Genomic DNA, 12,113 nt, shown 5'->3' on the forward strand with positions numbered 1-12,113 from the left:
TTTCTCTCTTCTTATTTTTTCTATCTCGCAGTTTTCTCTGTCATTCTCTCTTCTTAATTTTTCTTCCTCAAAATTTATATTATTACATTCTCTCTCCTTATTTTTCATCACTTTTTCTTTCACGTTATTTATGACAAAATTTTAAAAGATTTTTCTCCCTGTAAATATATTTATTAATTTTTTATTTAAGAATTTTTTAAAATAAAACTAAAAAATTATTTTTAGAAAACATTAACCAAACACATGTTATTTTTTGAAAACTACAAAAATTGCTTTCTGTTTTCATTCTGAAAACACAACTTTGAAAACATAAAACAATATCAAATAAGACATTTTTTTTTCTATAAAAAAACACTATAGGCAGAAAAAAAGAAAAGTGAAAGTGGTCTAAAAATAAAATAAAAAGATAAAACAGTAATTAATTTGATTTAGGAAAAATACCAAATGCACTCTATTATTAATTTATTATATATATTACGTATAAAAAAAATGAGCTATATCTTTTTTTTTTTAAAAAAACAAAATATGTATGCATTAGTTGTAATTTAGTTTTTCTTTTTTTGTTTTAGTGAAAAAGCACCTTCAGCTAAAAAAAAAAACTGCAAGTGTAAATGATTTACACGTGTGAGGAGAATGCTATGTCTGAAATAGAGTCTGTAGCTAGCATCTCTCTTGTATTTATGAACTTTGTATGTGAGTGTACAATCCTAGGGATTGGATTTAAAGGACTTGTTATGACACTACTACAAAAACACATTTTAGAATATTTTTTTAGGCACTCACTTAGATGCGAGTTCTAAAAACAGTTTCTGGATTTTTTAGGACTTGCAAAAGAATTTATTTTAGGGCTCGTGGAGGGAGTCCTAAAAACTGACGCGTGTCCTAAAAGTTTGATTTGTTTTTTTTTAATATACACATCTTGGACTTTTTAGGGCTCACATAGCGAGTCCTAAAAGAATTCTTTGAGGGTTCGCGGAGCGAGTCCTAAAAACGGATGCGTGTCCTAAAAGTTTTATTTTGTTTTTTTAATAAACATTGAACAGTACTTATATATCATGAAATATAGTTTGGTGTGGTAGTTTGCTACCCATTTAACTTACTGTAGGTTACCAAGTTCCGAACCCTCACCCTATAACTAAGTTAAGCCTTTACCATTTCACCAACACATCTTATTGATAAATAATTGACTATAAAAATATTTATGTCATAATATACACACTTAATTAATAGGAGCTTTAAGTTAGAATTAAGTAGTTTAGGTTTATTTTTTCAAATCTAACCTCAAAGAAAAAGAAGAGAAGGGGGCTAGGGGTCGGGTGGTGGGCGACGACGAGGCTGGATGGTGGGCAGGGAGGGGCTCGGCAGGGACTCGGCTAGTTGGGGGTCGGCTGGGCTAGGCTGGGCTTGGGGCTCGCTGGCAGATATTTTTTTGGGATAATTACAATAAGCACGGTGTTTCAGAAAAAAATTCTAAATATACGGTAATATAAAATAATTACACATTTACGGTATAAATTCTAGTTTTCTATATTAACTTCCAAGCTTTCTCACTTGCTTACACACCCACACAATTATGCATCCCTTCACATTATTTCCTCATACTAATATTATATATATAGAAGTTTATGTATATATACAATTATAAATATTTGGGTACGCTACTTTTTAAATTGAAAAATAAATATTTATTTATATATATGATAATATTTTACTTTTTGTTTTTTCTATTTTCTACACTTTAGTTTTTTTTTATCTCTTTCTCTTCAGTAATTAGTTCATACATATTTTTGGTATGCTAATAATAATAATAATAATTATTATTATTATTATTATAAATAAATAAATTTATTTTACTTATAAATATTTAAAATGAATATAATTATTGATATTAAATAAATATTTATGCTTACATAAAATATTATATATTTAATCAATATAATTTATTTATTTATTAGTAGTTACAATTTAAAATATATATATATATTACTTGTTTAATGTAATTTAACATTTTAACTTAGTTTTATATATTTTTGTTACAAATATGTTAACTAAATTTACAACTTACTTTTAAAAATATTAGTCACAAATATAAAAAATTTTAGTTATAAAATTAGTTATGTAAACCATTGCTACAAAAATAAAAAAAATTAGCAACGAATTATTTTGTAAATGTTGTCTACAAAAATGTAAAACTTGTTTACAAATATGTAAAACTTAGTTATATATTAGTAAATGTTGTTTACAAAAATATTTTTATGTAACTGGTTTACGTATCTGTAACACATGTTTACGAATTTGTAACGGCTATTAACAAAAAAAGTTGTATTTCACTGTTACTCCGTATTTACATTTTTGCAACTCCATGTTTTTCATAAAAATTCCGTATTTTTGTAATCTACCGTATTTTTCATATATTTTTTAAATGTTAATGTATTTTTGTATATTTCCCTATTTTTTTTCATTAAATATTTTTTTATTAATAATTATTTATATTTATTTTATATTTAAATATTCTATTTAAATTATGTATATTGTATTGAATTTTATTTTGGGTATATTATGTTTTATGTTTTTTGGATATAGATTACCAAATTCAGATTAAATATTTCATCATTTTGAAATATTATGTGGGGATCATTTTTGAATTTTTATTTCTAAAAATCTAAAAATTATAGTAATTGTATATATAATATAGATAGTTATATATATATGTAACACATTCTTTAAACATATATATGACATTAATTAACAAAATAATAAAAGTGTTATTTAGGTTTTGAAAAATTGCCATCAAAACAATATTTGTAGATATTTTATTGTTGGGTTGATGAGAAGGTGTCAAAAAGTAAATACATAATTTATTATTTAAAATATATTTATGTGAAATTTTATAAAATTAAATATAATGTTGATATTAATGTGTAGGTTAATATTTCGATTGGTCTTAAAGCATTGGATTAGTAGTTGGCTTACGAGAGGTATCTTGTATTTGATTTTTTTAATATAAATTGTATAACTTTAGTGGAGTTAGGATATCTTAGATATTCATCCGTAGTAAAGTAAGTTATGAGAATTATGTGTGCTGCAGTGATAACGGAAGGTTGAAAACTTGTGCTGCGGTGATATATGGATATGAAAACATGTGTGTTGTTTGATTTGTTTGAATTGTTTGTGTTGATTGTGACAGATGACTAGACTAGTAAATTATGGGATATGCTGTCCGATTTTCTGTTTGATTTACTTATATACTTCAATGTTTTATCTTCAAAATTTTAATGACAATACTCCTATAAATGATATCGCAATGAATATGTTGTCACACTTGGACTAAGACATTGGTAACAAGAGAGTTGTGTAACAATTGCGAGCGAACTTATTTATTTATACTACAATAAAAATCTAGTTATAATTTTTCATGTTTGGTGTATTATAATGTGATTTTTCATGTTTCATGGATGATTTTAGAAAGAAATTCATGACATTCAATCCTTACTTTGGAAAGACAGTGACGAGGGTGAGTAAAATGACAAGAAGAAGAAAAATATGTTGTTTGACAATAAATTTAGTGTTTTATTTTATTTGTAATTTTTATTAGAGTAAAAGATTATTGTTTGAGTGGTTAATTATTTACTTTGTAAATCTAGTTATATATTTTTTAAGGTCAAGACGATTATGTTTATAAACAAGACTATATGATTTTTGAGTCAAGTAGTAGTGTTATATTTGTTCCAAAATTTGTTTGATTAGATTTGTAAATACTTTGTATAAGTTTTGTTATTTTAATCTATAATTTTTTAGATTAATTTGTATATAAATGTTTCATTTAAATCATAATTTTTAATTTAAAATAATAATAAATAAATTTTTTTAAAATTAAAAATATAACGTTTAAGAGCACCCAAAGAGAGTCCTAAAAACTTTACTCAAATGCACTTAGCATGATCTTTTAGGACTCACAGACATTCTTTTAGGACTCAATGGGGCGCGAGTCCTAAAAACTTTTTTTGCAAGTCCTAAAAAATAATTTTTGTAGTAGTGTGATGATATTCATAGTTAATTCACATGCCCAGTTGTATTTTGCAAGAACTTGTTTGTTTCCAGTTTTTTCTTTTGGGTTTTTATGATTCTGAGAACGATACATTTTGAGCAACTGTCCCAAATTATTTGAATAACGTAGTACTTTTAAACTTCTCTGATTAGTTTGGTTTTGGGTTTTGACATTGATAATTTGTGGTACGTCTGACCACATTATGATTCTTATAATTGTTTATCTAATTATGAATTAGATATTATTTTAAGGTGTTTGTATTCGGGCTTATTTTTCTTAATGATTTTACTAGTTTCAAATAGAGTCAATCTTCTTGAATTCTTATATCAAATCATCCTAGCCCTAATCCTAACCCTAGCCCTATGTATAAAAATAATTACTATGAATTAAGCAGTAGTAACAGAAGCATATAACGTCGTATTTTCTCTTTCCCTCTCTTTAATTAATATTTTTAACAATTTCAGACGTATTAATGGAGATTCTTAAGAATATGGAGTTAGTTATATGATCGGCCATGCACTTCATAAATATAATAATAATGATGGAGAAATTAAGTAATAATATTTTGGTTGGTTTATTAGCCAAATTTGTTCAATGTGAAATGTAGTTATCATTATTATTAGCCAAAGTGAAGCACAATATAAAAATTGTCCCACCATATATCTTCTATATAATAAATGGGTAGATAACGGAAATTTTTTGTTTTAACGATTTTTTATTTTTTTAATATTTTTTATTTAACAGTAGTTTGTAAACCCCTAAACTTAAATAAAATAAAATAAATAATTAAAGAAATTAAAATATGATATTTTTTATATTTAAATAAACATACAATATGCACATTGCTATATATATACCTTCTTTATAATATGAAGAATGATAGAAAGACACGTGTTTAATGAAGAAAAACCAGCTAACAGAATTTTAAACGATGATTTACAATGAGTTTTTTTTATTAATTTTAATTGATGTGTTCTGTAATTTATTCCGATAAATAACATAATAATTTAAATTTGAAAATCTAAAAATATATATATTTTTTAAATTAAAATTATTACCTGAAATTACATCGTTTTTTAATTAGCAGAAAAATCAGTAAGTACAAAAGGTTCGCTTTCTTTACCAAATCTGTCTTCTCTTCTTCGCTGTCAATGAATATTGGATGTGATAGTTACATGGAACTCTACCAAGCCCTGTCAAACTCTTGTGCTATTTCAATCAACACAGACAAGAAGATCAAGGAAGTGATGACTAAAATTGGCAAGGAGAAAGAGGGCAGTAGATTCACGAGCATTGTCCTCAACAAAGCCAACGAGGTGAAGAAATTTCACGAGGACACAAAGAAGGCCATCGTGATTGAGATTTTGAGGTTTTGTGGAGTGAATAACAAGATGCATACATTGCTCGAGCTCGATGATGTCGAATGGCTTTTCAAGTTCATGCCTGAGAGAGGAGACAAAACCGAAACCGAAATTCAGCATTTGAAGGGACAATTTCGATGTTTCGATAACATTGAAAAGAAGGTGATGAATACCTTGCTTGGTCTAATAATAAATAATCACTAGATAGAAAGAAAGAAATGCTTTTTCACTTCTTGTTTTGTTCTGGTCTTCTTGTTTTAGTGTTTTGACACATCAATCTTGTTTTGTTTTTGTTTTCTTGTTTGAGTCTTTTACACGTCAATGAGAAATGCTTTTTCTGTTATTGTTTTTTAGTTTATTTTTATTCCAATATCACTAATTCAAATTCATGTAGATATCTATATATTTGTTGTATATGAAGGCGTGTCATGTTGATAGTCATGAATGAAATACTAATAATAATATAGTTTTTTAAATATAGACTTAAAAATTAAGTTGTGACTCCTAACAATGTGAATGTGGTATTCAAGAGGTTGCAAACAAATATACAAGTTAATTTGTTAAATATATATAGGGAGATAACATTTCATGATATAACAAATAAGGGAAATCTACAAAAATGCACTAAAACATAAAAAATATATGAAAAATACGGTTCATTACAAAAATACGGAATTTTTGAAGAAAAATACCAGGAATAGAACTATAAATACGGAGTGGCAAAATTGTAAATAAAAACTGGTAAAATATATTGTTTTTGTGAACAACTTTTACAAACTTGTTGTAAACATTTGTTACTTTTTTTGTAAATTAGTGTTACTAAAATAAGTTATAAAAATGCAATTTTGTAAACAAAAGTTATAAACAAATTCTTAACTAAGTAAACCTATTTTTTTAACAAAATTTTGCAAAACTAGTTTTATAACTAAAAAGTATATTTCTGTAACTAACATTTATAAAAATAATTTATAATTTTAATATCAAAATGATTGTAATAAAGATTTACAACTCTAATAAAAAAATATTCGGATAATAATATTGTCACTATCAACAACTATATTATATCATACAGTTAAACATATGATACATTTTAGTAAATAACTTTTATATTTTTGTGAACAAATTATAGAAAAATGAGTAGGAAAAAAGATTCTTTTGTCAGCAAAAAAAATATAGACTACCTTGTAACTAAAAATATTCTTTTTTGTAACAAAAGTGTTTAAAACTAGAAATTAAGAAATATATTTTGTAACTAATACATTTGCAAAATATTATATAATTTCAATTAATATAATTGTAACAAAGATTCATAAATTTTTGCTAAATCATTTTTAAAGAATAATAATATTGTGATTATCTTTAACTGTATATTATAACATATAATTATTAATATTAATTTCAATTAATTGTATATTGTAACTTGTATAATCTAATTTACAGTAGATTACATCAAAAATATCATATTTTAATTTGTTTAATTATTTATTATTTTAAAATAATTATCATGGTAAAATATATGAAAAATATCATATTTTAATTTGTTTAATTATTTATTATTTAAAAATAATTATCATGTAAAATATCTTAAAAATATCATATTTTAATTTGTTTAATTATTTATTATTTTTAAATAATTATTATTGTAAAATATCTAAAAATATCATATTTTAATTTTTTTAATTATTTTATTTAAGTTGAAGTGTTTACAAATTACTGTTAAATATCATAATATTCTGTATTAAAATTAACATTAAAAAAAGTAAAAAACAGTTCAAACAAAAAATTTCGGTTATATAAAATACTTATTATATAGAATAGATATTATTTGCTATATCTGAATTCTTATTAAGAATGGAGAGAAAAAGATAAAAAAAATTAAAATGTAAAAATTATCTCTCTAGTCAAAGCACATGGATATAAATATATAATTATAATTTGGTTTGAAATTATACATCAACCACCGCATTGAGAAAAAATAGGTCAGCATATATAATTTGGAGAAAACCATATATAATTAATTTATTATACCGTATAAAACTATTTTTTTACAAAATTTAGGTGGAACATATATTTTTCCAACAAATAATACATTAATTTCAAAAGTTCTCACCAGTTCTCTCTCTATATATATAGATATATATTTTTTTAATCTCTCCATATTTCCTACCAGGAACGTTCTCTAATGGCAGCCATAATTTTCTTTTAATGTCAAGAATGACAAGAAAGGTTATTATTGAGATGTTATTTTCTCGGAGAGTATTTATAACGAGAGCAACACTAAAAGTAGCTTAAGAGGCCTTATTATAATTTTTTTAAATAAATTTAACTAATAAAATATATATATATAAAAGCAACATTGCTTTTGGACAACATTGTTAATCTCCTTTTAAAGCAATCTCCTCCACCTCATCTACCTACCCATCACCTAACAAGTAATTCTCCAAGTAACTCTCGTTGAAGTTGCTCTAATGACCAACTTATGGTGACAATTGGTTTTTTCAGTGGTGGCTTTTTTAATGATATTTTTGGTTTGATCGATCAAATCTTTTCTCACCATATATAATAATCTTTATAACTAATAATAATTTTTTAGTGTATTATACCATCAATTAACTTTTTTCAAAATCATCTTTGGTGTAAACAAGTAGTATCTTTGTCAAAAATAAAAGATTTTTTTTCATAAATATAGGTAAAATATAAAATAATTACAAATATACCTTAACAAATTTTATTTACAAAAATATATTGGCACATCATCAAAAAATACCGAATTTTTAAACTAGTATACCTAAAATGGGAAAAAATCTTAGAATCCCGATTTTGTTTGTTTGTTACAAAAGTAATATTTTGGTTACTTATGATGCCAATAAAATACCAATTGATTAATTTTTTTATAAAAAAATTTCATTTATAGATCATATTGTTTCAAATTAGTTTATATATATTTTGGTTACTTATAAGCCTATTTGCTGGAAAAAAAAATGATTAGCTTTAAAAACTGATTAGTTTTTCTTTAAAATTAACCAATTAGTTACTTTAAAAAAAGTAGTTTTACTTTTAGATTATATTGTAATGTCTTATTATTTAATTTAAGATACTTTTATATTACATTCAAGTCTATTTTAGAAACTAATTAGATATGATATAGTATAAAAAGTTACTCCTATAATTCTTATAAATGAAAAAAAATATATAGTGCACTTTTTAGTCACCCATAATATTTAGATATGAATTATTACATTTTTTACTGTTTACTGAGTTTTTCGGAAACTATAATAATAAAAGATAAGAGAGATTAAAGAGAAAGAGTTTAGAAGTTGTAAGCAAGATTTTTACGTGGTTGGAGCGTTAATGAGCTTTAGTCCACGAGACCGTTGTATTAGAGCTTAGAGAATCTATAACAATGGAGTTTTCTCTTAGTTTTAGTAGAGTAACTGTATACATGCTCCCCAAAAGTCCCTTCTCCAGTGCTCTGTTACATGTATTTATAGGTTCATAGGTGCACTGGGTGTGGGCCGGGCTGACCTGGGCCCAATAAATGTATAAATACTGCTGGCTTATCTACCGGAAGCCCAATAAAGAAGAATTAAAACACAAAAGAAAAATGTTAACTCGAGCCCATTGGGCCAGCCCAAACCGTTGTTGGAAAAACTTATAGAGGATCTTTATTTATTTTCATGTATATCTAATATTAAACAAATTAATACGAGATAGCCTAAAACATGTTTCTAAAATTGAATTCAAAGAGAAACAAAAATAGAATACTTACTGTACGCCCTGGTTTTCCCACGGGCTGTTTAGCAGGACGAGCCTCGGACTAAACATGATTTAGTCCGAGGCTCCCACAGGCCAGAGGCTCTATTTCCAGGACGGGCCCTTTCTAGCTCGAGGGGGTCCTGTTTCCAGCTCGCTCTTGTTGCACCAGGAGCTGGGAATAACATCCGGCGGTCACGGACGGATAAGCTCGGGTTATGGATTGCTCCGGTAGCGAGCTTCTCAGGAAGCTCTGACCTTATGGGAAGTCAACACGCAAGATAAACGTGCATAATCCTGCCATCACGTGTCCGATATCCCCCTGACTTCTCGGACACGCAGCAGGAATGTGCGTATTCAGACACCCACGGACGAGTTGGGCCGTGCGGCCCATTATCTCCTTCCATACTGATTAGACCACACTTGTGTGTCAGGTTTAGGAATTAATCATGAATATCACAGGCTTGATATGACAAATGGTAAGGTCACGGGATGACCTCCCTACCAACTTCCAGGTGCCTTCTCCTATAAATATGGAGACCCTGGGAGTTGATAGGGGTTGGAAATATAGTCTTTTAAGAACTATATACTTTGTAAACCAATTACCCAGAGAATATCAATAATATTGACTAGTGGAGTAGAAGGATTTTAACCTTCGAACCACTTAAAAACGTGTCTCAAGTCGCCTAGTTCTTCCCCCAAAGATTTCATATCTGTGACGGTTCTACTTTTAGTACTAATCTCTTTCTCTTCTTCTCTTAATTATCTGTTGCCGAAGAACCGCGTCAACACTTACAGTGTACGCAGCGGAATTAAGAGTCCTTCCTTCAGTTTCTCTAACTCTTGTATCCTCTCTGTCGCAGAGTATTATCAAGAAACTGAACCGATCTTCTATTTTCTTCACGATCTTCCAATGTATCCTTAGAACCACCTAGACTAGTGTGGGCAATTCTCAACACATGAGATAGATATAGAGAGAAGAAGAGAAAATACAAAGAGGCTTAGAAAAGAACTTGTGTTTAGAGAGAATATAAAACTATCAGAAAATCTGACTTATCAAAAAACCCTTTTTTAACTTCTCTATAAGCACTCCTTTTATAGACTCAATTAGGCCATTTAATTTAATTAAAAAATCAATAAAATAACAGCCATTTTGAAGCCTTAGGTCGAAATTATCATGGGCTATAGGCCCGTGAAATTTCCCATTTGATTATAAGCCCATTGGACTTAAAATCAAGGCCTGTGTTATTTTCTATTGATTTAATTTATTAAATAATTATTTAAATCCTTTATCAAATTAATTATTTATAATTTGAACCTTGATTTAAATTTATTTATTAATTTAGATACCAATTTATCTTAATTAATAAATCTGCCATAATTTCTCTTTTCTCCTCAAAATTACACAACTCTGTGAAACTATCCAAAATTGACCTGGTCAACTTTGATAATTCTAATTGATGATTAAATCAATTAATTGAGACTATCTAGATGATTTTATCCAAGGTACAATGGGGACCATGGGCCTATGAAATTAAGCTCCAATAAGTTATCATAAATCTAACAAATAAATTTACTAACTTATTAATTCCTCGTGACTCCACTATAGACTTGGAATTGCACTCTTGAATTCATAGAACGCTCTATAACAAATATAGATACGCTATTAATTATCCATTGTTACAACCATAATTGTCACTCAATCCTCTATAGACGGTCTACAATGAGATAGGACTAAAATACCGTTTTACCCCTCATTGTATTTTATCCTTAAAACACTTAGTTCCTTGTAAATGATATTTCAGTAAACTAATTTAATTACTGAAATGAGATCTCTATCATTTAACACCTTGAACCAAACTAAAAGGAAACCATCGTTTCACTTCTTCATCAGAAGCTATAGATGTTCATATCTATGATTAACACTCCCACTCAATTATACTACCGAGTTCCCAAGATGTAAGTATGGGCTAGTCCGTAGGGTAAGCTGGTAACGAACAAGTCAAAGAACTCAAATAATACAATCAGTTAGAATACTAACCACTCAGAATTGAGATTGAATTGACCTATGGTCAACTATATGATATGACTAGAATAGATAATAACGGTATGTTTACTTATCTTATCAATTGTCAATATCGGTCCTGTCCGATGTAACAAATACATCCGATCTTATCTACTTTGCTAATGTTCTGGAAAGAACATAACACTGTAATGTGTAAGTAGATCATATCGTAGATTGGCAAGTCAGTGTAAATCCGGTGCACTGACTAATCTTAGGACTAACTTATTTTGAACATATAATCATATTTATATTCCACTGTGATTACGTCACTATAAATAAGATTAGCTATATGCTCGGGATTTAATAGAAGTTTATATTAAATAAATAATCATGAAAATAAAACATGTGAGCAAAGTGATTGACCAAGTCAAAAAATGATTTATATTCTTTTATTGATAATAAAATGAGATTACAAAGAATTTGGGTTTTAATTAGGGCATAAAACCCCAACAACCGTATCTATCATCCGACAAATTGGAGCTTTTGGTCTGGGCATCTCGAGTTACGAGACAGATTCAGAGGACAAGATCGGTCAGAGCACGGGCGGCACAAGTCTGAACCAGGGCGTACAATCCCGAGGTGGCCTTTTCTGCAGGTGAAACGTGGGGACAATTCCCACGCTTCATGGGGCGAAGTCAGGGTCACGGATGCTTTTCCCTGCCAACCTTGGGGACCCGACCCGGGTTCGTTTACCTATATCCCTCTCTGTTTACCGCAAGCCCAGATCATCCACCAGGAGCCCGGATCGTTTACCAGGCTTCGGGACTGTTCGCACCGATCCCGACTGTTACCCCCAGCCAGTTGTACCGTCTCCCGGATGACCGTCCCGGACAATACTCTCTCGAACGCCTTCCGGGCCTAACCCAGAATTGGGCTGTCGACATCC

This window comes from Humulus lupulus, chromosome 6, assembly GCF_963169125.1.
Source record: "Humulus lupulus chromosome 6, drHumLupu1.1, whole genome shotgun sequence".
NCBI lineage: Eukaryota > Viridiplantae > Streptophyta > Magnoliopsida > Rosales > Cannabaceae > Humulus > Humulus lupulus.